Below are 6,908 nucleotides of genomic sequence, written 5' to 3' on the forward strand. Positions count from 1 at the left end.
TCACGGGCACCAGATGAATGTCCCCAGGACCTGGATTTTACAGCAAGTTTGGTAGTTCCCTCCTGCTCGCAGGACAAAGTGTGAAGTCCTAGCACACAACCTGCCTCCCCCCTCCCCCCGCCCCCAGTCCTCTCTGGATTTGGCTTTCATTCTCAGGTGAGCTTTCCTGTTTTAATTGTGGCATTTCTATCTTCCTTGACCTTGAGCAAATAAAATTGTACCCACCACAGAAACCTGTTGGAACCGAAAGAGAAATTGGTAAAGTCCCATCGCCTGCCTTCTTCCCATTTTCGAGATGAGGAAACCGAGGCCTGCGGCAAGGCGTTGGTGGACCCAGATCAAATCCACCGTTTGTCCCCATTGGCCTCAGGCACAGCCCAGGAGGGCTGAGGAGGCCCCATCGTTGGGCCTGTAGGAGGGCCCCAGGAAGTAGGTGGGGACTCATCTCCCACTGACTGGGAATTCTCATGGTAGAGGCCGTATCTTACAGGCCTCCCAGAGGTGAAGGGGCTTTTGGGAACCCCAGGAGTGGAGAATGCAGCAAAACCTGGCTGAAATGGGGGGCTTAATTTCCTTAACTCAACAAGGTCCTTGAAAATGCCTTCCCGACGGAGTGCCTGGTCTGACTTGTGATTTTGGCTCAGGTCATGATCTTGTGGGCATGAGATCAAGCCCCGTGTCAGGCTCGGGATGGAGCAAGGAGGCTGCTTGGGATTCTCTCCTTCTCTTTCCCCTCCCCTGCTCGCTAGCTCTCTCTCAAAAGAAATAAATGTTAAAAAAGAAAAAGAAACAACTTCTTGGGAGACGGCCTCTCTCAGGGATCTCCACACCACCCTGGGCATATTTCATCCATTTCCTCTTGCCTGTAATTGTCACAGTTAACTTGTCAGCTGATTGTCTTCCCACCAGAAGATGTCAACCCACCAGGGAGGGAGGGGCCTGTCCTCTGGGGGCCTTTCCTCTGCCCCCAGCACAGGTCTGGCCCACAGAACGCCCTCGGTTCTTGCTAAGTATCCATTTCTTCCACACCCATTGATGTACTGGGAACTGCAGTGTCCCTAGAGCAGGTGGCGTCCCTAGCTGCATTCTTACAGACCCACCAGGGCGAAGACCCACCGGAAACGGAGGAAAATTCCAAGTAACAGAGGCAAGCTGATTTATTATTGCCAAAGACTGTTACTTCATCACCCGGAACTTGGGTTTTACCATAATAATTAGGTGTGAGAAAACTGCATTTTCAAGAACTTTTGCATTAACCATTTGCACGTATCCACAGTCACATTGACAGTGGCCTCTCGTGGAAGGCCACGGTGTGGAGGGGGCCACGGCGGGTGCTGGGGGCCCCGGGGCTGCAGGCAGCTCAGGACACGTGGCTCCCGGGAACAAGGGATCCGTGGAATCACGACTTCCGGTTTGCCTACACAAGGATTCTGTATTCTAAAATCACTCTGGGCCAAGTCCAACAGGCTGCCTTGGACCACGCCAGATACTCAGTTTTAAAATCAACCTTAGATGTTCAGGATTTATCACACTCCTGGGTTCCTGGCGTATTCTCATCACTGAGCAATGCTCAGTCCCCTTGCTTTTCATTCATTCATTCATTCATTCATGCATTCACGTGTGCATCCATTCATTCATTCCAGGCAGCCAGTACGCAGCCTCTGGAATATATTGGGTGCTAATTACAAGAGTGTTAGGGAGTAAACAACGTCCCTGCCATGGTTTTTTCCGCGGTTCATTCACTCAGCACCCCTTTCTCCGGTGATAACAAAGGCCCTGTTATGGTGCAGGCTCGAGAGGGACGCTGCTTAGGTTTGCCTCTAGGTTATGCACTTGAACGTGGGCAAATTGTCTCACCTTTCTGGGCCTCGCTTTTCTCCCTTGTCCAGTCGGGGGGGTTAATGTATAAGGGCCTTTGAAAACATCCAGGGAGATAATCCATGTGACCGGCACTCAGAAAAGCGCATGCAAAGGGCACCCAACACTGACTGCTGTCATTACTGTGCACGTCACCGCATCGGTGATGGAGGAAGTAGCGACAACACACCAGTGAGGAGTCAGGAGGTAGAACTCGCCTGTCCGGCGCAAACAAGGTTGCAAGCTCCCGGCGGTTCAGCAGGGCCCTGGCGCAGGGGAGGAAGGGTGAGAAAACACAGCTTCTCTCCCACAATCGCTTTTTGTAACTCCAGGATTCTTTTTGCAGCTTTTGGCTAGAGCTTTCCCTTGACCTTCTCACACCGTCTAGTCCAGTGGTTCTCAAGCTTGATTATGCATCAGAGCCACTGGGAGGGCTTGTTAAAATGCACACCGCTGGGCCTCAGGCTTTCAGATTCAGCGGGTTGAAAGCAGGGGGCTGAGAATTTGTATTTCTTTTTTTTTTAATGTTAATTTATTTTTGAGAGAGACTGAGACAGAGCATGAGTGGGGGAGGGGCTGAGAGAGAGAGAGAGAGAGAGAGAGAGAGAGAGAGAGAGGGAATTTGAAATGAGCTCCAGGCTCCAAGCTGTCAGCACAGAGCCTGATGCGGGGCTCGAACTCATGAACCATGAGATCATGACCTGAGCTGACGTTGGTTGCTTTATCCACTGAGCCCCTCAGGCACCCTGAGAATTTATATTTGTAACAAATTCCCAGTGAGTGCTGCTGTTGGTCTGGGAACCACACTTTGAGAAATGCCATTCTAGGCGATTAAGTTTGATGGGGGCCGCAGGGTAGTCAGGGATGGCTCCCTGGAGGTGAAGGTCTTTGAAGTTAACCTCCTTGTAGCAGACGGAGAAGAGACAGCAGGGACCGAAGACACAGCTGTAGGCGTGGCCAGTGTGACTCAGGGAAGGCCCATGGAGGTGAAGCTGGAGGGACAGGACCTGGAAGGCCAAGTGGGGAGTCTGGGCTCCCCTCTGGTGACCTCTTGAAGTCTGGGACGGCTTGGGACGCTGGAATCAATGTGAACAGACGCAGCAGTAGCATGAAGGGTGTGTTAGGGAAAGGGAGCAGCTGTGGGACACAGACCAGTGTCTCAGCCTCCTTTAAAACCTGGGGGAGGGGCGCCTGGGTGGCTCAGTTGGTTGAGCATCCGGCTTCGGCTCGGGTCATGATCTCATGGTTTGTGGGTTTGAGCCCCACGTCCAGCTCTGTGCTGACAACTAGCTCAGAGCCTGGAGTCTGCTTCAGATTCTGTATCTTCCTCTCTCTCTGACCCTCCCCTGCGTGCACTGTTTCTCTCTCTCTCTCTCAAAAATAAATAAAAAACATTAAAAAAATCCAGGAATGAGAAGTGAATGGAACGAAAAAAGGGGGTACCTCATTGCACCTTACAAGGGTGTTAAATCAAACCCGCTTAGGGTTAGTGGTTTGTGTGTGTGTGTTGCATTGTGATGTAGGTAGAAAATGTGTGCGGGTCAGGGCTGTCTGGTCGTGGGGTTCCCGAGACCCCCAGGAGTGGCCTCCCTCTGCCTGGGCATCAAGCCAGGGCTGTCTGGACACACAGCATTCAGGTCCTGCCAGGTGCAGGGGTGCGTGTAGCAAAATCCTGCTGGAGATGAGGCCCAAGAAATCCCAGAACAAGAAGGGGAGGGTGCAGCAAGCTAAACCCAGGAGGCCTCCTGGGGGAGGGGTCGGTGTAAGATGGAGGGCTTTCTGGGGCTGGTGGAGTCTGACCTCATCGGCTGGTTAGATTCTGATAGCAGGGCCTTTGGGGGAGAGCAGAGAGATTCTGCAGATCAACAAAGAAGTTGCCAAGATGCCCTGGGAGCCGTCCCGGGCGTCAGGAGGCAAATAAAGTTTTAAAAAGGAACTTGAGGCCCAGCACTGATACCAAATCCAAACAGAGCCTGAAGTGCCTTAAATAGCAGTCAGCACGTTCAAAGTTACAGTGGAGGAAACTGAGGCCCGTCTGCCCACCCTGTACTCGCCCAGCGCAGGAGCACAGGCTTTGAAGGCTTCCGGCCCCCAGTGACCCTGCCTGAGCTCCCTGACCCTGACCCCGGGAGAAACGCCTACCCACCTCCGTCAGTCCCGCCAACCACGTCAGCAAGAATTTCTACGACACTGTAACCGGACCGAGTTTGTAAAAAAACAAACAGAGTGACTTTCTCTTCCGTGTGGGCCGTTGTGCTTCCAGAATGTGCTTTCCGCTGGCTCTGGCCCTGCCTGCGCCCAGCGGGCTCACCACCTGCCTGTCTTTTCCTTACGTTCAGATAGGCTCATTTTACACGTTAAGACAGTTCCAGTGGGACTCTGGGATGCGAGGCCACGGAGAACGGAAGGCCCAGGGGTGGCGGGTTGTAGGACCTGACTGCCGGTCCAAGCTCCTCATCAGAAGATTCCGGGTTGGGATGTGGGATGTCACAACCTTGCTTTGTCCTTGCGATTGGGGCCGAAGGCTGGCCAAGTGCTTCACGGTGTGGGGCTGTCTCCGATGCTAGGACTTCCCATACGACAAACGGCCCTCTTTGAAAGAAAGCTTCCCAACGTCTAAGAAATTGCTCAGAAATTTGTAGGAAGCAATGGACAGGAAGTTTAAAAAATAACGGGAAAAGCCCACGTCACCTTTGTGACCTCTTTGCCGTCAGCCAATTCAATGCCGCGGAGGCCTGGTCTGGGTCGCCGCGTAGATCCGCATTTCCGAGGTGTTGAGCACAGGGCTGATTGGCACCCTGAGATGCCGTCCTACACGTCCCTTAATGCTGCGGACGTATATAACATCAAGTCACATCTGATTTCCTCGCATCCACCTTGATTGAGGCAGGAGGAGAGAGAAACAGCAAACGCTGTTGCGAATATCCATCCAAAATGGTAATTATTGCATCATTATATTTGCTGCTTTACTTGTCATGTACCATTAGGAGGTAACAAGATCATTGTCAGTCAAAGGCGGTGGAGATAATTAGAGCATCTATAGGTTAGCAGGAAATCAAATTGGTGCTAGTACCCATCAATGCCAGGGAGCTGAACGTAATTAGAGGGGAAAGATGCAAAGGTGGAGATGAATAAGGCCCCAGGGATTAAATACCATGACTGATTGAGAGTCTGACTCTTCTATGTTCTGACACTGCAGATGGGACGTGCAAAGAGGTGCACAGAGAAGGGACGCGGTGAGGTCTGCCAGGCCCAGCAAATCGACACCCCACTGAGACGGAGGGTCTGGAAGGTCCCCAGAGTTGCCCCATTTGGAAATACAGTGTTTGTCATCTTTTCCAATCCACCAGTTTTTCTTCGTGTGGTTTCCCCCGGTCTGGGAGTCGGGGTATGGACGCAAGAGCAGAGCCGACAGGAGCGGGTCTTTATTCGGGACACCCCTGCTCTGCCCACCTGCCGGTTTTCCAGGGCTGCAAGCCCAGCTCCCACCCCAGGACAGGCTTCGGGGGCCCACCCCCTTCCCAATCGCCCTCCCCGGTCACTTCTGGATGTCACATGGATGTCCCAACAGCAGCCGCCCGCTTCCCGCTGACCTGGGCCGCTCTGGTTTTGTCCCCCAAAAGGTAACAAACACCAATCCGAACGATCTCATCCACACAGCAATTTCATCAGGCTGACACAAGAAAAGTGAACAATTTTTTACATCTTGGAAAAATGAAATAGATTTCAGAGGACGAGGGGGAAGTCTGCAAACCAATGAGGGGCAGGCCATGTAATTCAACGAGACACAGAGAGAGTGGAGACAGGAAAAAATATGTATCGGGAAGGTCTTAAGTAACATACAACCGACTGAGTCCACAGATTGAAAACGCAAAGGAAGGAGCAAGCGATGAATGTTGTCAGAGGCCCGAAATCAGACTTGTCACCGATGCAGAGAAAGCGACACGGAGCTCCAAGGCAAACCCCAGACGCGAGGGGTCCCGGCCACCTCGGCCCGCACGCACACCCCCGCAAAGTCCGGAAGTGCCTTCCCGTGACTTAACGGCACGTCGCTTCGACCATCCCAAAACTAAAAGTAAAAAGAACGTAAGATCCACAAGGGACGGTGTGGGGCGCAAACGTTTACAGACACTGACCGGCGGGTCACTAACCGTGTTAGGTGGGGTGACCGGCCACCGTAGGTGGGCCTCGCATCCTCACTCGGGCTGGGTTCAAGGCGTTTCTTTTCCAAGAGCCCGGTCTTGCGTGTACATGGCTTCTTCCCTAAGGTAATGATGGCCATTCTCACACAAAGAAGCAGCTGGAAGCTTTGGTTCACATTTTTTAATAACATGGCACAGTTTACATTACACGAGAAGGTTCCGTCGATGAGAACATGCTGAAGATGTCGGTTTTCACGCGTCTTTTCACAGAGGGTCTAGAAAGGACTTTATTACATACAGGATAAACAGCAAAAAGGTCTGTATAGAACAATCTCTTTACAATACTGAGAGCTACCAACTACAGTTCCAGTGTACATATTCCTTGGGTTTTTTTTCTTTTTAGTTGTTGTCTTTAAAAAAAAAAAACAAAACACTACACAACATCTGAAGCTCACAACTAAACCTTCAGTTGACTACTAAAATAGATCTCTCTGCTTATTAGAAACAATGGTCTGTAGTTAACTTTTTTCCTTTTTTGCAAAAACAGGATAACAACATCAGATAGCACTTTAATATACTAGAAGGACCCAATGGAACTAATTTTATTTCATACATATATTTTACAGTCCAGTAGACAAGATATATTGTATTTCTCTGCTAGTAAAGTCATATTCTCTCCAAATATGTAGACAAGAGGCTTAATGTATTATAAAAGTATGAAGACACATTAAGGTTGGTGCAAAATTATAAACACACGCACACACAAAACTTTTGTTGCTGCCGCTGCTCACCCTCTGTAACTCTCCATGGCTCCCCAAAGTCAACCTGCCGGCTCTTTCCCAGACTTTATTACCAACTGGAACACAGCGAGTCACATTAGGAAACGTGCACCTTGAACCCATTAGTTAT

The sequence above is a fragment of the Suricata suricatta genome, chromosome 8 (assembly GCF_006229205.1).
Source record: "Suricata suricatta isolate VVHF042 chromosome 8, meerkat_22Aug2017_6uvM2_HiC, whole genome shotgun sequence".
NCBI lineage: Eukaryota > Metazoa > Chordata > Mammalia > Carnivora > Herpestidae > Suricata > Suricata suricatta.